Source organism: Bos mutus, chromosome 1, assembly GCF_027580195.1.
Source record: "Bos mutus isolate GX-2022 chromosome 1, NWIPB_WYAK_1.1, whole genome shotgun sequence".
In the NCBI taxonomy this organism is placed as follows: Eukaryota; Metazoa; Chordata; class Mammalia; order Artiodactyla; family Bovidae; genus Bos; species Bos mutus.
Window position 1 is genome coordinate 43887168 of NC_091617.1, and position 22790 is coordinate 43909957.

The window sequence follows — 22790 nt, forward strand, 5'->3', positions numbered from 1 at the left end:
AGACGGAATTGAAATAAAAATAATGACCACGAAATGTACAACTTATAGAAGGATTAGCCCATAAAGACAGAAGGGTATTTCCCTGAAGAAGGGAATTAAAATCTAATCAGATGCAGAGACATCTTCTCTGATGTACTCCTGAGTCTTTAGTTGAAAGAAAACTGGAAATAATTTTACTAAGTCTAATAGTTACTAAGTCTAACAATTATACTAAGTATAACTAATGTTATACTAAGTATTATGGACTTTAACATTTTGAACAATCCTGTACTCTGTTTCTGCTTCTGTATCCAAGCACCTGCTTTTGTGCTCTTGGGGTGAGGGTTGAGGTTGCTATGAGGTCAGATTCAGAGACCTAAGCCTCCTAATTGACTCAGTTTATATTTTCACTGTGCCTTATCTTTATTCCCTCTGCTTTCTTAGGTAGATTAAAAACCAAGCCTTTGATTTTGAAGAACATCTCTAGATTACCATACCAATGGTGCCACTTGATAGCATAATTCATGATAACTATGGTGATGATGGTGGTGTGCAATGTGTCTTCTGTGACGATCAGTGTCTTCTTTCTGGCAGGTGCAAAAGTTGCTGTGACAACAGTAAGTCAACTTCTAGATGCTAGTGAAGATGTTTTACAAGGAGCTGCTGCTGCTAATAATGATGATATCTTCACAGTGTAAGCACAATTCCAGTTTGGAAGGAAAACCTAATGAGGTCCTGCTTACTTTCCTAGATTAAAGCATTCAGTTCAGTTCAGTTGCTCAGTCGTGTCCGACTCTTTGAGACCCCATGGGCTGCAGCACGCCAGGCCTCGCTGTCCATCACCAACTCCCAGAGTTTACTCTAAATCATGTCCATTCAGTCGGTGATGCCATCCAACCATCTCATCCTCTGTCATCCCCTTCTCTTCTCGCTTTCAATCTTTCCCAGCATCAGGGTCTTTTCAAATGAGTCAGCTCTTTGCATCAGGTGTCCACAGTATTGGAGTTTCAGCTTCAACATCAGTCCTTCCAATGAACATTCAGGACTGATTTCCTTTAGGATGGACTGGTTGGATCTCCTTGCAGTCCAGGGGACTCTCAAGAGTCTTCTCCAACACCAAAGTTTAAAAGCATCAATTCTTCAGTACTCAGCTTTCTGTATAATCCAACTCTCACATCTACACATGACTACTGGAAAAACCATAGCCTTGACTAGACGGACCTTTGTTGACAAAGTAATGTCTCTGCTCTTTAATATGCCATCTAGGTTGGTCATAACTTTCCTTCCAAGGAATAAGCAGCTTTTAATTTCATGGCTGCAATCACCATCTGCAGTGATTTTGGAGCCCCCCAAAATAAAGTCTGCCACTGTTTCCACTGTTTCCCCATCTATTTGCCACGAAGTGATGGGACTAGATGCCATGGTCTTTGTTTTCTGAATGTTGAGCTTTAAGCCAAATTTTTCACTCTCCTCTTTCACTTTCATCAAGAGGCTCTTTAGTGCTTCTTCATTTTCTGCCATAAGGGTGGTGTCATCTGCATATCTGACGTTATTGATATTTCTTCCACAATCTTGATTCCAGCTTGTGCTTCATCCAGCCCAGCATTTTTCGTGATATACTCTGCATATAAGTTAAATAAGCAGGTGACAATATACAGCCTTGATGTCTTCCAGCTCCTTTCTCAGTGCACAGAGCTGCAAATAAAAGCACAGCTTTGCAAGACACATTTCTAGCTCCTCTGCACCTCCACCCCACCCGAATTCAGCTCTTCCCAAGATCCTAGTGTAGTTTGATTAAGCTTTCCCAAGGCTACACTGAAAAAAAAAAAAAAACAAGAGGATCCAACTCTGCCTGCTTTCTCTCTTTTCGATTCCTATGTCACAGATTACTTCTGGTTGTGCATTTATACTAAAACTCATGTACTTCATTCATGGACGTCTCTCACAAGGATTCATTGTGTTTTTATCTTCTATATAGTTTTCTTAGCTCTTTCAAAATTTTACTAAATATGCATGCTCATTATAGAAAAAGAAGAAAGTGTATAGAAGATCAAAAAATTTTAAATTGTGTCATCTTTATTAACCCGTTGACATATATTCATCAAGATTTTTTTTCCTCTATGTGTGTGCATCCTGCTACATACTCTTTTTAAGATTTCTTTTCTGATGTGGGCTAATTTTGAAGTCTTTCAATGAGTTGGTTACAGTATTGCTTCTGTATTCTTTTGATTTTTTGAACACAAGCCATGTGGTATCTTAGCTCCCTGACCAGGAAGTGAACCCATACCCTCTGCATTGGAAGGTGAAGTCTTAACCGCTGGACTACCAGGGAGGTCCCTAGTACATATTTTTTTAAATTTAGGACTTGTTTTTGTTACTTAATAATACCTTATAACCATCTTTTTAGTATAAATACCTATGCATCTATATCACAAATTATAGATTACTGCATAATATGAGTGAATATTAAGCAGTTCTCTGGTGCTGGACATTTAGATAGTTTCAGGTCTTTTAATGTTTTGAGCAGTTGACATTCTTGTACATAATCTTTGTTTGCATGACCTATTATTTCTTAGAAGTAGTTCTCAGTTCTCTAACTTATTATAAGTACCTATTTAGTGTTGAGTTCTCAAAGTAGAAAAAGCACAAAGGCACGAAACAGAACACTCACAAGATTATACTTCTGAGAGATGGTGGTAGAGTTGTTGTAAACAATTGAACTGGTATATTTCATGACTTCGGATTTCTCTAGGAGTCTGGATCTTTTTCACTGGGTGTGTGGATCCTCCCATTTTTCTTGAAGTTGGAGAAGGTAGCACCCATGAGATCCAAAGTCTGTGTTCAGTGAACTCCCTTCAGAGCTGGAGGCTCTGTGTTTGCTGCCTTACTGGAGGCTAAGGGGAAGAGTGGATGTTTTTGATGAGAAGGCTGAGCAAAGAGCCACTGCGGGATTCAGCTGAGAGAGTCACAGATCACCAGACAGATGAAAACACTGTCCCAACAATAAACAGGTAGGGGTTTTCCCAGCTTAAGGCACGGAGAAAAAAAAAAAACAAATCTGTGTGATTTATGTGTAAGTCCAAATGACATCAAAGAAGGTATGTAGAGGATATATAAAACATTTAAATATAGGACATGTTGAAATATGAAATGTTATAACCACTCTCAGTCCCTCTTCCTCCCACTCTGAATTTCTAGTCGACTTATTTTTCTAATGATGGATTATCAGTTTACCCTCTCCCAGGTGATCTTTTGCAGAAACATTTGCGGGCTCAGGTCTTTATACACGTAGATAACATTTTCGTTTTCAGCCTCCAGCCCTAAGATCAGGTCACCAACTCCTTAGCTTTCCTCAGGAGAAAAAATCTTAGTGAGCTGCCAGCAGAGGTGATCTCTCTTGTCTCCTCTCTCCCCTTGGAAGGAGACTGTTACCTGAGGCAACTCTTTCACTGAACTGAGACCAGGGTGCAAATTTTCCTGATAGATATCAGCCTTCACGGTGCATCTCACTCTAACTTTTCCTTTCTTTCATTCTCAGTTTCCTTCACTAAGCTACTGAGCTCCCCATCTACACTTACAGGGAGAAGTGGACAGGGTGAGAGTAAAACAGAGGAGCTTGGTAGGGAGAAAAGAACCCATTCCAACTGCAACGGAGTTCTCCAGCATCCTCTCATGCATTCTCTTGTTGTAACCTGGTAGGAGGGGGAGTGTTGAACTGAGCCCAACCAGGGCAAGGTCTGTGATGGCAAAGGCATTCTACTACAGCCAGTGAATCTAAGATTTCATTTCTTCATTTTAACACTTGTTGTAAAGACTGATTCATAACCTTAAAACTTGGCTATTACATTCAGACTCATAATTGCTCTTGTGTATCTATTTTTGGGAATGTCAAACTGCTACCCTAAGTACTGACCACCTTGTATATATACATTGCACATTTCTATTTGCATTTCTGTTCTACTCAGCTTTCTTCACTTACAAGATGCCTATTTAAGTTGTCTTAACCAAAAGAGATTTATTGTAAAGAGATTTATGGACTCACTACTGGACATACACTGTGAGAAAACCACAATTCTAAAAGACACATGTATCCTAATGTTCCCTGCAGCATGATTTACAATAGGCAGGACATGGAAGTGACCTAGATGTCCATCAACAAAGGAATATATAAAGAAGATGTGGTACATATATGCAATGGAATATTACTCAACCATAAAAAGAATAAATTTGAGTCAGTTCTAGTGAGGTGGATGAACCTAGAGCCTGTTAAAGTGAGAATGCAAAAGACAAATATCGTATATTAAGACATACACATGGAATCTAGAAAAATGGTATTGATGAACCTATTTGAAGGGAAGGAATGGAGACACAGATGTAGAGAATGGGACTTGGGGACACAGTGGGGGTGGGTGAGAGTGGGACAAATGGAGAAGGTGGCGTCAACTTATGTATATACTATTGTGTGTAATACGGATAGCTGGAGAGAAGTTGCCTTACAACACAAGAAGCCCAATCTGGCGCTCTGCGATGACTTAAAGGAATGGGATGGGGGAGGAGAGGGAGGCTCAAGAAGGAGGGGATATACATATCATTAAGTCTGATTTGTGTGGTTGCTTGGCAGAAACCAACACAACATTGTAAAAATTAAAAAACAAAAAAATTTTTAAAAAGAGGTGTACTGAATCTCATTGGAACCTAGGAACAGCTTAATGATACAGCTGGGCTGTATGGACCCTGGAGCAGGGGGATGACACGGTTTTCAATGCAGCTTTGATGTTCTCAGCAGAGCAGTTTGGGGTCTTTCTTGGTGTTTAATGTAATGGGAATGGCCTTTGGAGTAAGATGGTCTGGATTCAAATCTTAGCATTGTTTTTTAGTAGCTACATGATTTAGGCCAAATGACTTCATATCTCTCCAAAGAACCTTAGATTCTTCAGTGTAATATATAGGAGTGATTTCAGGACTCACTTCAGTGGGATTCTGGTGAGGTTCAAATGAGATAATGCATGTAAGTCACTAGCATAATAACCTGACTTTCCATACTAAGTCTTGGGAAAAAAGCTTGGTAATTATCTTTATTATTAGCATGACTAAATGAGTGTGTATCTCATCTTTATTTATAGTTTATGCCTTCTCATAATTTAACCAAGTTTCTGCCCTCTCATAATTTAACCTTTTCATGATGTAGGGGAAATAAAAATAAAATCTTCTGCCAACTAAGAAGTCCTCTCCACAGAAGCAGGAGGGAAAGAAAACACTTCAACTAAGGCATAGGCATTAAAACAGAATGTAATGTGAATATTCCAGGCCAATCCTTAAGACTGAAGCAGAAAGGAATCTGACCTCTTTATGAAGCTAAGCAGATACAACTCATTATATACATGGTTTCAGATAGATAATCATAGTCCTCAATTAAGAGAACTTGATGGCACTATTTGTCATACAGTTTGTCCTAAGTTAACTAGGTAATTGAGTTCGCTAATTGACTGTATCTAGAAGAAAAACAAATCTCTCATGCTTTTATGAAAGGAGGTGTTTTTGCAACTTGGATCAAGGTGCCCACCCACCAAAGTTAAGCTCCTAGTTTCCTACAGAAGCTGGGAGATGGGATGCTAGCTCTCTCGGTGTTTCCATTTCAAAGAAATGGTTCCCAGGCCCTTGACATTCCTAGGTCATAAACCTGAGAAAATGTCAATCTAGTTTTCAGAAAGATTTATTTGCATTTCAAACAGAAGAGAATGTGCCTACAAGTTTTCTAATGTAAATACTCAAACAAAAAGGAGAGGTGGGAAATCTCTTCCCTTGTTTTCAACAGGAAGAATTAAGCCTCTCATTTTTAATTTGTATTTGTCCTTACAAAGATATACAGTCTTCCCCCAGTATCCATGTGGGATTGGTTCTAGGACCACCTTCTCTCTTACCTCACCAGCTCCCTGCAAATATCAGAATTCCCAGATGCCCAAGTCCCTTATATGAAATGGTGTAGTTGGCTCTCTGTATCTGTGGGAGGCTCCACATTGGCAGAGTCAACCAAACATGAATGGGAAGCTGGGATATGGAGGGCCAGCTATAATGACCTCTCCATGTGTGCTGTGCTAAGGCACTCAGTCATGTCCGACTCTGAGACTTCATGAACTGTAGCCCACCAGGCTCCTCTGTCCATGGGATTCTCCAGGCAAGAATACTGGAGTGGGTTGCCATACCCTTCTCCAAGGAATCTTCCCAACCCAGGGATTGAACCCAAGTCTCCCATGTTGCAGGCAGATTCTTCACTGTCTGAGCCATCAGGGAAGCCCGTGACCTCTCTGATTCCTATTAAAGCAAGGCTTTTCCGATGTAACTGCTGCACTGAGTGGAAGATTCCTGAGTGAAAGAATCCGATTGCTTCTTCTAGTCATTTGTACCAGGTTGATAGCCAGTCTTCTGATGGACAGCCATCTATCGTCTGATCAGTAATGACAAGAGGAGGATAGAATAATATGGGAAGAATAAAGGCCTTACAAGTGGTTGTGGCTAGAGCAACTCTTCAAAAGCAGCAACCACCACCATGGATCTAGCACATTTTTCCCGTTAGCCTTCAAATGCCAGAAGGAGCTCCCCTTAGTATCCCCAGTGTCACAGGTACTGTGCTTTTAGTGGGTGCTCAACAGATACTGTTGGTTGAATGAATGCATGAATTATGTTCTTAGCAGATCGGAGTTTTGTCAGGTATTCTTGTTGTTGAAAATAGCTCTGGAGTATGATTGTTACTCATTAAGTGAGAAATACATAGTGTGAGCTGCTGAAAATTACAGAAAATGGTATTATGAAAGGAAAACTTTTGAAATAGTATCATTTACTTGAGTGTTTCCATATGAATGATTATCACATTCTCTTTGTGAAGTTTCTTTAGTTATTTAAAAATTTCTTTTTTAATCTCACTTGAGGAAGGGAAAAGATATATTAATGGTAGGAATAAAGATTAGTTTTTTTCTTAACATACGTGATTTATTGAAGAATAGTTGACTTACTGTGTTTCAGGTGCATAGCAAGATGATTCAGTTATACATATATGCATATATTATTTTTGAAATTATTTTCCATTATAGGTTATTATAAGATATTGACTATAGTTCCCTGTGTTATACAGTAAACCTTTGTTGCTTGTTGCATATCTATTTTTTTTAAAAATGAGAATTAGCATTCTGTTCATACTAAGTCAAACAAGTGGAATCAAAATGTCATACACTTTTCAGTTAGGCAAAAATTCATAAATTTTCTAAAATATATATATTATACATGTTATATATATACACACACAAAAGCTTTTCTACTACATCTGATAAAGTTTTGAGAAAGAACGTCAAAGAAAGAAAAAAGAAGAGATGGAGAAATTGGAAAATAAAATTAAATGAAATGGGAACTCTGAATATGAAATAGAAAAAGTGAAACAGACTAGATAAAAGTAAAAGATTATCATATAGTCCAGGTGTTTTTAAATATGGCTATTTAGAAACATATCTGGAGCTCTGGAGAAAAAAAAGAAACACGTGGACATTTGTATTTTTCAGAAAATTCCAAGATAATTCTGATATGCATCTAGATTTTAAAAAGTGATTACAGGTTTTTCTATTAAATTGTAATTTTGGTCATACAGAGTTCTGTTAGTTTTCTGTTGACTAATCATGATACAATTGTTTTAAGTGAATAAAAGTTGCATAATCACAATAGTAAAATATGTTTATTAGTTTTCACAATCAATAGCCGACAAAAAATAAAATTACAATTGCAAGCCATAATGGGAATGTTGCCGGGGTCCAGCCCCGGTGGATCCAGAGAATTCGAAGCAGAGGCGGCTTCGGCGATCATCAGGAAACAATTGCTTAATTAAACGTTAATTAAGAATATAAACAGTGGTTAAATAAGGATAGCTCAGTGAGGAAATTCAGTGGAGAATAGAGGCTGAATAATTCAGCCAGAAGGTGAGAGAAAGAACAACATGGGGAGTTTCGGTGAACAAGGCCCACATTTTATTTTCCAAAGTAGTGTTTATACCTTAAGTTATGCATAGAGGATAATGGGGGAAGGGGTAGAGTCATGCAGTAAGCCAGGCTTTCTTCCTGCAAACTTACCATATGCAAAAGTTTAGGTGATTTGCATCATCTTCTGGCCCAGAGGCCTGTTAACATTTTAAGACCCTTTCTTCAGAAAACTTATTTTTCTCTAAAGGTGATTAGTCAGGCGCCACCCTCCAAAAGCATTAGATAAAGTTGCATTCCTATAGGGCAAAGGTGTGGTGGGCTATAACAAGAAAAAGAATTAACTCAAGAGTCCAAGGTTACAAACATTAAAGCTACTACTTACACCAATTATATTAATCAATACACTGCCAGGGACACAGCAGGTAAGGGATATGGAGACTTAGCAGCAAACATTGGCCCAACAAGTGAAAAACCCTTCACCAATACAATTTCTAATCAATCTTTTAACTGCTCAAAGGACTCTGTATTTAGACAGTTTAGAACATCTTATGCCTCTCACAGCTGGGAGGCTCTGAACAATCACATGTGGCCGGAAAAACCTATTCAGGCAGGCTAGAGGACTTCCAAAGGAGTTTGTAGGTTGAAACACTATCACACCCAGGAACTTTGTTAACTGGAGCTGTAAGTTAACTCTTTTTTCAGAGAGAGATGGTGGGGGACAGCCCCCCGTAAAGTCAGAGGTGTAGGTGAGAGCACAAAGCAGAAAGTAGGCAGACTCTGGTTTTGGGGGTAGATGCTCAAGAATTTCCAGGGGGACTCCTGAGGCTCCATCCCGCCTTTGTGTATGCCGAGCATCCTTCTTCATGACCTTTGCCACGGGTGGAGCTCCTCACTCTGGCTCCCGGCAGAATGTGATTAACCTAATGCTAAAAAATAATTGCATACAATTTGGGGGGTTAAGCAGAGTGATGGGATATGTTTCCACTTACCAGTGCATACAAGCACATGTTTTCAGCTGCCCAGCCAGTCTATGTCTTTTGGTTGGTGCACTTAATCCATTTACATTTAAGGTAATTATTGATATGTATGATCCTGTTCCCATTTTCTTAATTGTTTTGGATTTATCTTCCTTCTCTTAATGTTTCCTGCCTAGAGAAGTTCTTTTAGCATTTGTTGTAAAGCTGGTTTCGTGGTGCTGAATTTCTGTTAACTTTTGTTTGTCTGCAAAGCTTTTGTTTTCTCCATCAAATCTGAGTGAGAGTCTTGCTTGGTAGAGTGTTCTTGGCTGCAGTTTCTTGCCTTTCATCACTTTAAATATATCATGCCATTCCCTTCTGGCCTGTAGAGTTTCTGTTGAGAAATCAGCTGATAGCCTGATGGGAGTTCTCTCGTATGTTATTTGTCATTTTCACTTGTTGTTTTCAATATTTTATCTTTGTCTTTAATATTTGTCGATTTGATTACTATGTGGTTTGGTGTGTACCTCCTTGGGATTATCCTGCTTGGGACGCTCTGTACTTCCTGGACTTGGTTGACTATTTCCTTTCCTGTGTTCATGAAGTTTTCAGCTACTGTCTCTTCAAATATTGTCTCAGGTCCTTTCTCTCTCTCTTCTCCTGGGACCCCTATAATGTGAATGTTGGTGCATTTAATGTTGTCCCAGAGGTCTCTTAGATGGTCTTCATTTTTTTTTGTCCATTCTTTTTTCTATATTCCATTCTGTGGCAGTGATTTCTACCATTCTTTCCTCCAAGTTATTTATCCATTCTTCTGCCTCAGTTATTCTGCTACTGATTCCATCTAGTGTATTATTTTATCTCTGTTTGTTTGTTCTTTAGTTCTTCTAGGTCTTTGGTAAACATTTCTTGCATCTTCTCCATTGTTTTCCCAGGATCCTGGATCATCTTCACTATTATTATTCTGAATTCTTTTTCTGGAAGGTTGCCTATCTCCACTTCATTTAGTTATTTTTCTGGGATTTATCTTTTCCCTTCATCTACAATATGACTTTCTGCTTTTTCATCCTCATTAACTTTCTGTAGTGTGGTTTTTGTTTTAGCCTCTGTGGGACCATGGTTCTTCTTGCTTCTTCTGTCTGCCCTCTGATAAAGGAGGCTGAGGCTTATGTAAGTTTTCTGATGGGAGGGACCAGCAGTGGGAAAAACTGGTTCTTGCTCTGGTGGACAGGGCCTTCCTCAGTAAAGCTTTAATATAGTTATCTGCTGATGAGTGGGGTTGTGCTCCCTCCCTGGTAGTTTGGTCTGAGGTGACCCACCCTGGGATCTACTGGCTCTATGGTAGGGTTAAAGGTAACCTCCAAGGGGATTTATGCCAAGGGGGACCTTCCAGGATTGCTGCTGCCAGTGTCTCTGTCCCTGTGATGAGCCCGTGCTGGCCCATGCCTCTGCTCCTCCTGTTAGAAGACCCTCTAACACTGGCAGATAGTTTTGGATCAGTCTCCTGTGGAGTCACTGTTCCTTTTCTCTGTGCAAGATTTTGTTTGTACCCTCCAAGACTGGAGTCTGTGTTTCTCCCAGTCCTGTGGAGGTCTTACAGTCAAATCCCACTGGGCTTCAAGGCCAGATTCCCTGGGGATTCTCAGTCCCTTTATCAGATCCCCAGGCTGGGAAGCCTTTTGTGGAGTTCAGAACATTCACAACAATGGGAGAACTTGTTTGGATTATTACTATTCTCCAGTTTGTGGGTCACCCATCTGGTGGGTATGGGATTTGATTTTATCATTAGTGAGCCCCTCCTACTATCTTGCTGCAGCTTCTTCTTTGTCTTTGGACCTGTGGTATCTTTTTATGGTGGATTCCAGTGTCCTCCTGTCAATGGCTGTTCAGCAGATAGTTGCAATTTTGGTGCTCTTGCAGGAGGAGATGAGCACATATCTTTCTACTCTGACATCTTGAATTGGAAGTGGAAATAAAGATTTAGAATAAAGAACAATTTTGTTCTTTCAAATGAAATTGTTTCATTTCTGGGAAAACTAGACTGAACCAGTTATCTTAGTTTCAGACATTTGTTGTCAAGTACAGAAAGAGTACAAATTTTTTTTTTTTTTTGAAACAGGAAAAAGAAACAATCTTATGACTTATCTTAGAACAGCAAATTAACAGATTCCCTCCACTCCCTCATACCTTCCACCTAATCTATCTTTGAACTTATCCAAAGTAGAAATGAAAACTGTGAAAACCTGTAGTGTTTAGTTAGTAGTGAAGGCAATGAGCCCAGTGTTCTGCTCCTCCATAATTCCCCATGAACTGTCGCCTCAGGAGTCGACACTTAAAAAACACAGTTTGGAACCTGAGGGGGTTGGGAACCTGAGGGGGTTGGGTGAGAGGAGAGAGTTGAAAACGTGAAAATTAAATCTCAGTACTGGAGAGACAAGAATCATGTGCCTGGCCAATGGGGAGTGGCAGCGCCATCCTTTTATGAGAATAGCAACATAACAAGGACTGCTTCTATTGGTAAATCTGTCATTCTTGAATTCCAGCTCTCTGGCATCTATGTTTAGCCTACCCTTCAGTGGGGAGAGTCCACCAGAACCTTAAAAAAAAAGTGCATATAACAAAAAAAGACTGGTAAAAATTTAAAAATTATTATGGGATTGTGCCAATATTGTGATTGCCTGAGTTCAGTGGTCATTCCTTTCTTCTGGAATGTGGGACACACACAACTGATTTTATGACAAGTCTCCACAATAGTATGTTGCTATGTTTTTTTTCTATGCAGTCTTATTGAGAAAATGGAGATACTCCTTGTCTTTGGGCAACAAGTCAGTGGTAGAACCTAGAAGAGCAATGTAGTCTGCTAATTTCTCTTCAGAAAATATTGTGGGTCTATAGGTGTTCTTTTTACTGTGCTGAAAGGTGAGCTGTTTATTTCATGTTCTTGTAATAGCATAGAACATTCTGCTACCAATAATGCTCTACTCATGAAAGTCTAGATTTTTATAAAATTCTGTTTCTTTTCCCTTCTCATAGGAGCTAGGGATTCTCTGGTTTCCAGTTTTACCCGTGTGAACATGGGCAAACTGAAACTGAACAAACAGGCTGAACTTCAGATCTGGCTCAACACCTCAAAAAGTAGGCTTCAAATTATGTTACTTGAAAAAATATACTCAAATTCATGGAATTAATAGCTTAAAATCCATTGAGCAAGTTTCATAGTGAGTAATTTGTGTTTGCGCTCTGACAAATTATGGTAATCTTTACTACTCTAGGCCATAGAGATGATTTCCTTCTTTCTTTCTTTCTTTTCCTCTCTTTCTTTTAAAAACACTTTGGAGGGGAGCAAAAGTGAAATACCCCGGCCATGGATACAAATATGTTTTCCAACAAAAATGTAGGTAGTGGTTCAGTTTTATACTTAAAAATACATTAAAAAATATTCAGCCACTAACTTTGCATGTGTTACTGATAGAATGGCACTCACAGGTGTAAATTCATCCGATAGACCTGTCCTTGGGATATTTTATGTAGTTGACACAACCATCACCGAGCAGTACCAGTGTTCAGTTATCTCCACTAGATGGTGCCCATCATGAGCTCCTTGTCATCATGAATATAACCCTTTAGAAATTCTTGTGTCTAACTTGAAATGGTTGTACTTTTCAAAGTTAAAAAAAAAAAAAATCAACTATTAAATTCAACTACAATAAGCAAACCAAACACACAGATTTCCTTTTATTCTCTTCCCAAGTAAAAAAATTCAGTGCCATAAAGTACCTATTTCAGAAAGACTAAATTCATAATTCTCATTGTATTTTTAGAAAGACTAAATTCATAATTCTCATTGCTTATATAATTCTAATTGGGAAACGAATTTTGATTATATAAGTTGCAAGTATCTTCCCTCCAGTCTACAGTTATCTTCTACGTAGTTTTTCATGTCTTTTGTCATACTAAAATTTCAGTGGTGCATTCAGTGTATCAATTTGTTTTTCTGTAACTTGTACTTAAAAAAATTCATTGCTCTACCAAAGTCACAATGATAGTCTCCTATATTTTCTTCTGAATAGTTTTAGTGTTTGTGTTTAGAGTTAGGTCTTCAGTGCACCTAGAATTTATGGTTATGTTTGGTAAAGGATGGGGATCTAATTTTTGATTCCACATAAATTATGAATACAGTCAAATGTGCTAAAATAACACTGTCTAGAGCCAAAGACAGAGAAGGCAATGGCACCCCACTCCAGTACTCTTGCCTGGAAAATCCCATGGACAGAGGAGCCTGGTAGGCTGCAGTCCATGGGGTCGCTAAGAGTCGGAAGCGACTTCACTTTCACTTTTCACTTTCATGCATTGGAGAAGAAAATGGCAACCCACTCCAGTGTTCTTGCCTGGAGAATCCCAGGGGCGGGGGAGCCTGGTGGGCTGCCGTCTATGGGATTGCACAGAGTCGGACATGACTGAAGTGACTTAGCAGCAGCAGCAGCAGAGCCAAAGACTCAGATTAGACTTAAAGGGACAAGTTTTTATATTGAATTTTTAAAAGCCTTCAAGATTATTTATATTTTAATTATTTGTTTCCCTAAAAAGACATCATTGAAATGTATAAGCAAAAATTATTGGAAATTCAGGGCCACATTGACCAAACCAGTATTATAGGGAGACATTTAATGCAACTATCTCAGAAATCAAAGATTAAGTAGACAAAAAAAGCTAATAAACTTCAACTTTATATACATTTGTGTGTATGTGTAGTTTTGTAGGCAGAAAATAGATATTAGAAAATTATTTTCAAATATCTATGGAGTGCTTCAAAACTGTTAGGCCACATAGAAAAACTTACGTGTTTTCTAAAAGTTACATAGGACATAGTTCCTGACCACAATGCAATAAAATTATAAATGTACCACTAAAGAATAGCCAAAATTCTGTCTAGTTAGAAATTTTAAAATACCATTGTTAGAAAGGAAATTAAAGGGTAGATTACAGATTACTCGAAAATTAATAGCAGTGAGAACAGCTTATGGAATGTGGACAAAGATATTTAAAGGAAAATGTATATCTTTTAATAAATTTATTAGATAATAAAAGGAATTGTTTAAAAAGTAATCATTCAGCTAAAGAGGCATAAAAAATAAATGCAAAGAAATCTAAAAGGAAGGGATTAATAAATTAAAAGTTGAAATTTAACTAATCCATGGTGTTATTTTGGATTAACTGGCCTAATAGTAATTACAGCATTTTGAAGTTTATTATATCTGATTCTTTCTTTTCTCCCTTCCTTATTCCCTTCTTTCCTTCTTCTCCCTCCCTCCTACCCTTCTCTCTCCAAATAAAAATACCTCTGCCCATTCATATTCTTTTCAGTGCTTTAGTATAAATCATGTCAGTTTTACCATGTAATGATTTACTTACATGTCTGTCTTCCCATCTAGATAGTGAGCTCTTAATAGTAGGAACCATATCTTAATCATCTTTGCATTTCCAGAACCCCATAGGTGCTTATCACATATCAGTGAGGCAAAATATATATAGATTGAGAACGTAATTTGAACAACCAGGTTTCTATAACTTGAACTAATTCTGCCTATTTTAGGTAAGACATTGCCATATGTTATTCTCTTGAAATAAAAAATTGTGTCTGTAAATAATATTCTGCCCCCAGTGGAAAATTTTTAATTTATAAAAACATCTGTGCTGTCCTGTACTTAGTCACTCAGTCGTGTTCCCCTCTTTGTGACCCCATGGACTGCCTCATGCCAGGCTCCTCTGTACATGGGGATTCTCCAGGCAGGAATATGAGAGAGGGTTGCCATGCCCTCCCCTTGGGGATCTTTCCAACCCAGGGATTGAACCCAGGTCTCCCGCATTGCAGACGGATTGTTTACAGACTGAGCCACCAGGGAAATAATCTGACACATTTTCAAATAATGCAGAAGCATAAAAAAACAGAAAGTGGCTGTCCTCTGGAAAAGGCCAGTGTCAGACATATGAAATGAGTACAGTTGAGCATTACTGTGAAGGCACACTGGTTACTCTGCTCTAGGGGGCAGACCTGAACTGACATTTGGACAGTAATGCTGGACAGAGAAACCTCCCTGATGGGCAGTGACAAAATCACTTCTTCAGACAGAAAGGAGAGAACGGCAGCATTTCCTATCAAAACTTTTGGAGGTTTGATTAATCTAATTGAACTCAAGATGATTTTATGATTTATTAATGTATTGAAATGTACACATGAGGGGGAATGATGAACTGGTTTTCTCCATGGGACAAAAAAGAGGAAGAAAGCATAAAATAACTTGTGCAGATGATTTACATTTACACAATGGGATATTTTCTTTTTTTGTTTTTATTTTTTTAATTTATTTATTTTAATTAGAGGCTAATTACTTTACAATATTTTATTAGTTTTGCCATACATTAACATGAATCCGCCACGAGTGTACATGTGTTCCCAATCCTGAACTCCTCTACCACCTCCCTCCCCAAACCATCCCTCTGGGTCATCCCAGTGCACCAGCCCCAAGCATCCTATATCCTGCATCAAACCTGGACTGGCGATTCATTTCTTATAAGATATATTACATGTTTCAATGCCATTCTCCCAAATCACCCCCGACTCCCTCTCCCACAGAGTCCAAAAGACTGTTCTATACATCTGTGTCTCTTTTGCTGTCTCACATAGAGGGTTATTGTTACCATCTTTCTAAATTCCATATATGCGCATTAGTATACTGTATTGGTGTTTTTCTTTCTGGCTTACTTCACTCTGTATAATTGGCTCCAGTTTCAACCACCTCATTAGAACTGATTCAAATGTATTCTTTTTAATGGCTGAGTAATACTCCATTGTGTATATGTACCACAGCTTTCTTATCCATTCATCTGCTGATGGGCATCTAGGTTGCTTCCATGTCCTGGCTATTATAAACAGTGCTGTGATGAACATTGGGGTACACGTGTCTCTTTCAATTCTGGTTTCCTCGGTGTGTATGCCCAGCAGTGGGATTGCTGGGTCATAAGGCAGTTCTATTTCCAGTTTTTTAAGGAATCTCCACACTGTTCTCCATAGTGGCTGTACTAGTTTGCATTCCCACCAACAGTGTAAGAGGGTTCCCTTTTCTCCACACCCTCTCCAGCATTTATTATTTGTAGACTTTTGGATTGCAGCCATTCTGACTGGCATGAAATGGTACCTCATAGTGGTTTTGATTTGCATTTCTCTGATAATGAGTGATGTTGAGCATCTTTTCATGTGTTTGTTAGCCATCTGTATGTCTTCTTTGGAGAAATGTCTATTTAGTTCTTTGGCCCATTTTTTGATTGGGTCATTTATTTTTCTGGAATTGAGCTGCAGGAGTTGCTTGTATATTTTTGAGATTAGTTATTTGTCTGTTGCTTCATTTGCTATTATTTTCTCCCATTCTGAAGGCTGTCTTTTCACTTTGCTTATAGTTTCTTTTGTTGTGCAGAAGCTTTTAATTTTAAATAGATCCCATTTGTTTATTTTTGCTTTTATTTCCAATATCCTGGGAGGTGGGTCATAGAGGATCCTGCTGTGATGTATGTCGGAGAGTGTTTTGCCTATGTTCTCCTCTAAGAGTTTTATAGTTTCTGGTCTTATGTTTAGATCTTTAATCCATTTTGAGTTTATTTTTGTGTATGGTGTTAGAAAGTGTTCCGTTTCATTCTTTTACAAGTGGTTGACCAGTTTTCCCAGCACCACTTGTTAAAGAGATTGTCTTTAATCCATTGTATATTCTTGCCTCCTTTGTCAAAGATAAAGTGTCCATAGGTGCGTGGGTTTATCTCTGGGCTTTCTATTTTGTCCACTGACCTATATTTCTGTCTTTGTGCCAGTACCATACTGTCTTGATGACTGTGGCTTTGTAGTAGAGCCTGAAGTCAGGCAAGTTGATTTCTCCAGTTCCATTCTTCTTTCTCAAGATAGCTTTGGCTATTCGAGGTTTTTTGTATTTCCATACAAATTGTGAAATTATTTGTTCTAGCTCTCTGAAAAATACCATTGGTAGCTTGATAGGGATTGCATTGAATCTATAGATTGTTTTGGGTAGTATACTCATTTTCACTATATTGATTCTTCCGATCCATGAACATGGTATATTTCTCCATCTATTAGTGTCCTCTTTGATTTCTTTCACCAGTGTTTTATAGTTTTCTATTTATAAGTCTTTAGTTTCTTTAGATAGATATATTCCTAAGTATTTTGTTCTTTTTGTTGCAATGGTGAATGGGATTGTTTCCTTAATTTCTCTTTCTGTTTTCTCATTACTGGTGTATAGGAATGCAAGGGATTTCTATGTGTTGATTTTATATCCTGCAACTTTACTATATTCATTGATTAGCTCTAGTAATTTTCTGGTGGAGTCTTTAGGGTTTTCTATGTAGAGGATCATGTCATCTGCAAACAGGGAGAGTTTTACTTCTTCTTTTCCAATTTGGATTCCTTTTATTTCTTTTTCTGTTCTGATTGCTGTGGCCAAAACTTCCAAAACTATGTTGAATAGTAGTGGTGAAAGTGGGCACCCTTGTCTTGTTCCTGACTTTAGAGGAAATGCTTTCAATTTTTCACCATTGAGGATAATGTTTGCTGTGGGTTTGTCATATATAACTTTTATTATGTTGAGGTATGTTCCTTCTATTCCTGCTTTCTGGAGGGTTTTTATCATAAATGAATGTTGAATTTTGTCAAAGGCTTTCTCTGCATCTATTGAGATAATCATATGACTTTTATTTTTCAATTTGTTGATGTGGTGTATTTCATTGATTGATTTGCGGATATTGAAGAATCCTTGCATCCCTGGGATAAAGCCCACTTGGTCATGGTGTATGATCTTTTTAATGTGTTGTTGGATTCTGATTGCTAGAATTTTGTTAAGGATTTTTGCATCTATGTTCATCAGTGATATTGGCCTGTAGTTTTCTTTTTTTGTGGGATCTTTGTCAGGTTTGGTATTAGGGTGATGGTGGCCTCATAGAATGAGTTTGGAAGTTTACCTTCCTCTGCAATTTTCTGGAAGAGTTTGAGTAGGATAGGTGTTAGCTCTTCTCTAAATTTTTGGTAGAATTCAGCTGTGAAGCCGTCTGGACCTGGGCTTTTGTTTGCTGGAAGATTTCTGATTACAGTTTCAATTTCTGTGCTTGTGATGGGTCTGTTAAGATTTTCTATTTCTTCCTGGTCGAGTTTTGGAAAGTTGTACTTTTCTAAGAATTTGTCCATTTCTTCCACGTTGTCCATTTTATTGGCATATAATTGTTGATAGTAGTCTCTTATGATCCTTTGTATTTCTGTGTTGTCTGTTGTGATCTCTCCATTTTCATTTCTAATTTTATTGATTTGATTTTTCTCCCTTTGTTTCTTGATGAGTCTGGCTAATGGTTTGTCAATTTTGTTTATCCTTTCAAAGAACCAGCTTTTGGCTTTGTTGATTTTTGCTATGGTCTCTTTTGTTTCTTTTGCATTTATTTCTGCCCAATTTTTAAGATTTCTTTCCTTCTATGGTAGAAAGTGAAAAGGAACTAAAAAGCCTCTTGATGAAGGTGAAAAAGGAGAGTGAAAAAGTTTGCTTAAAACTCAACATTCAGAAAACGAAGATCATGGCATCTGGTCCCATCACTTCATGGGAAATAGATGGGGAAACAGTGGAAACAGTGTCAGACTTTATTTTGGGGGGCTCCAAAATCACTGCATATGGTGACTGCAGCCATAAAATTAAAAGACTCTTACTCCTTTGAAGAAAAGTTATGACCAACCTAGATAGCATGTTGAAAAGCAGAGACATCACTTTGCCAACAAAGGTCTGTCTAGTCAAGGGTATGGTTTTTCCAGTGGTCATGTATGGATGTGAGAGTTGGACTGTGAAGAAAGCTGAGTGCCAAAGAATTGATGCTTTTGAACTGTGGTGTTGGAGAAGACTTTTGAGAGTCCCTTGGACTGCCAGGAGATCCAACCAGTCCATTCTGAAGGAGATCAGCCCTGGGACTTCTATGGAAGAAATGATGCTAAAGCTGAAACTCCAGTACTTTGGCCACCTCATGCGAAGAGTTGACTCATTGGAAAAGACTCTGATGCTGGGAGGGATTGGGGGCAGGAGGAGAAGGGGACAACAGAGGATGAGATGGCTTGATGGCATCACTGACTCAATGGACATGAGTCTCAGTGAACTCCGGGAGTTGATGATGGACAGGGAGGCCTGGCATGCTGCGATTCACGTGGTTGCAAAGAGTCAGACACGACTGAGTGACTGAACTGAACTGAACTAACCCTGGGGTTCTTCATTTCTTCCTTTTCCAGTTGCTTTAGGTATAGAGTTAGGCTTTTTATTTGACTTTTTTCTTGTTTCTTGGGGTATGCCTGTATTGCTATGAACTTTCCCCTTAGCACAGCTTTTACAGTGTCCCATAGGTTTTGGGTTGTTACGTTTTCATTTTCAATCGTTTCTATGCATATTTTGATTTCTTCTGTGATTTGTTGTTTATTCAGCAGCGTGTTGTTCAGCCTCCATATGTTGGAATTTTTAATAGTTTTTCTCCTGTAATTGAGATCTAATCTTACTGCATTGTGGTCAGAAAAGATGCTTGGAATGATTTCAATTTTTTTGAATTTACCAAGGCTAGATTTATGGCCCAGGATGTGATCTATCCTGGAGAAGGTTCCATGTGCACTTGAGAAAAAGGTGAAATTCATTGTTTTGGGATGAAATGTCCTATAGATATCAATTAGGTCTAACTGGTCTATTGTATCATTTAAAGTTTGTGTTTCCTTGTTAATTTTCTGTTTAGTTGATCTATCCATAGGTGTGAGTGGGGTATTAAAGTCTCCCACTATTATTGTGTTATTGTTAATTTCTCCTTTCATACGTGTTAGCATTTGTCTTACATATTGCGGTGGTCCTATGTTGGGTGCATATATATTTATAATTGTTATATCTTCTTCTTGGATTGATCCTTTGATCATTATGTAGTGTCCTTCTTTGTCTCTTTTCACAGTCTTTGTTTTAAAGTCTATTTTATCTGATATGAATATTGCTACTCCTGCTGTCTTTTGGTCCCTATTTGCATGGAAAATCTTTTTCCAGCCCTTCACTTTCAGTCTGTATGTGTCCCCTGTTTTGAGGTGGGTCTCTTGTAGACAACATATGTAGGGTCTTGTTTTTGTATCCATTCAGCCAGTCTTTGTCTTTTTTAGTTGGGGCATTCAACCCATTTACATTTAAGGTAATTATTGATAAGTATGATCCCATTGCCATTTACTTTATTGTTTTGGGTTTGAGTTTATACACCGCTTTTGTGTCTCCTGTCTAGAGAATATCCTTTAGCATTTGTTGGAGAGCTGGTTTGGTGGTGCAGAATTCTCTCAGCTTTTGCTTGTCTGTAAAGCTTTTGATTTATATCCTTCATATTTGAATGAGATCCTTGCTGGGTACAGTAATCTGGGCTGTAGGTTATTTTCTTTCATCACTTTAAATATGTCTTGCCATTCCCTCCTGGCCTGAAGGGTTTCTATTGAAAGATCAGTTGTTATCCTTATGGGAATCCACAATGGGAGATTTTAAACTAGTAAAGGAGGGATTATAAATGCTAATTTTCTTTGTCTTTGGAGTTTTTAACATTCTATTGTAACCTGGGATTATATAACTCTGTTTTGACTGAAATTCTGCTAACTTTGGAGCCAGTTATAGTAGTTGACTGGATGATTTTTATGTCATTATTAATGTCATATTAATGTCAGACACTTATTAATGTCTGACACTGGCCTTTTCCAGAGGACAGCCACTTTCTATTTTATATGCTTCTGCATTATTTGAAAATGTGTCAGATGTTTTTATTGGAAAACTCAGCAGTAGCCACAGGACTGGAAAAGGTCAGTTTTCATTCAATCCTAAAGAAAGGCAATGCCAAAGAATGCTCAAACTACCGCACAATTGCACTCATCTCACACGCTAGTAAAGTAATGCTCAAAATTCTCCAAGCCAGGCTTAGGCAGTACCTGAACCGTGAACTTCCAGGTGTTCAAGCTGGTTTTAGAAAAGGCAGAGGAACCAGAGATCAAGTTGCCAACATCCCCTGGATCTTCGAAAAAGCAAGAGAGTTCCAGAAAAACATCTATTTCTGCTTTATTGACTATGCCAAAGCCTTTGACTGTGTGGATCAAAATAAACTGTGGAAAATTTTAAAGAGATGGAAATATCAGACCACCTGACCTAACTCTTGAGAAACCTATATGCAGGTCAGGAAGAAACAATTAGAACTGGACATGGAACAACAGACTGGTTCTAAATAGGAAAAGGAATACGTCAAGGCTGTATATTGTCACCCTGCTTATTTAACTTCTATGCAGAGTACATCATGAGAAACGCTGGGCTGGAAGAAGCACAAGCTGGACTCAAGATTGCGGGAGAAATATCAGTAACGTCAGAAATGCAGATGACACCACCCTTATGGAAGAAAGTGAAGGGAACTAAAAAGCCTCTTGGTGAAAATGAAAGAGGAGAGTGAAAAAGTTGGCTTAAAGCTCAACATTCAGAAAACTAAGATCATGACATCAGCACAGCTTTTACAGTGTCCCATAGGTTTTGGGTTGTTACGTTTTCATTTCAATCGTTTCTATGCATATTTTGATTTCTTCTGTGATTTGTTGTTTATTCAGCAGCGTGTTGTTCAGCCTCCATATGTTGGAATTTTAATAGTTTTTCTCCTGTAATTGAGATCTAATCTTACTGCATTGTGGTCAGAAAAGATGCTTGGAATGATTTCAATTTTTTTGAATTTACCAAGGCTAGATTTATGACCCAGGATGTGATCTATCCTGGAGAAGGTTCCATGTCCACTTGAGAAAAAGGTAAAATTCATTGTTTTGGGATGAAATGTCCTATAGATATCAATTAGGTCTAACTGGTCTATTGTATCATTTAAAGTTTGTGTTTCCTTGTTAATTTTCTGTTTAGTTGATCTATCCATAGGTGTGAGTGGGGTATTAAAGTCTCCCACTATTATTGTGTTATTGTTAATTTCTCCCTTCATACATGTTAGCATTTGTCTTACATATTACGGTGGTCCTATGTTGGGTGCATATATATTTATAATTGTTATATCTTCTTCTTGGATTGATCCTTTGATCATTATGTAGTGTCCTTCTTTGTCTCTTTTCACAGTCTTTGTTTTAAAGTCTATTTTATCTGATATGAATATTGCTACTCCTGCTGTCTTTTGGTCCCTATTTGCATGGAAAATCTTTTTCCAGCCCTTCACTTTCAGTCTGTATGTGTCCCCTGTTTTGAGGTGGGTCTCTTGTAGACAACATATGTAGGGGTCTTGTTTTTGTATCCATTCAGCCAGTCTTTGTCTTTTGGTTGGGGCATTCAACCCATTTACATTTAAGGTAATTATTGATAAGTATGATCCCATTGCCATTTACTTTATTGTTTTGGGTTTGAGTTTATACACCGCTTTTATGTCTCCTGTCTAGAGAATATCCTTTAGCATTTGTTGGAGAGCTGGTTTGGTGGTGCAGAATTCTCTCAGCTTTTGCTTGTCTGTAAAGCTTTTGATTTATCCTTCATATTTGAATGAGATCCTTGCTGGGTACAGTAATCTGGGCTGTAGGTTATTTTCTTTCATCACTTTAAATATGTCTTGCCATTCCCTCCTGGCCTGAAGGGTTTCTATTGAAAGATCAGTTGTTATCCTTATGGGAATCCACAATGGGAGATTTTAAACTAGTAAAGGGAGGGATTATAAATGCTAATTTTCTTTGTCTTTGGAGTTTTTAACATTCTATTGTAACCTGGGATTATATAACTCTGTTTTGACTGAAATTCTGCTAACTTTGGAGCCAGTTATAGTAGTTGACTGGATGATTTTTATGTCATTA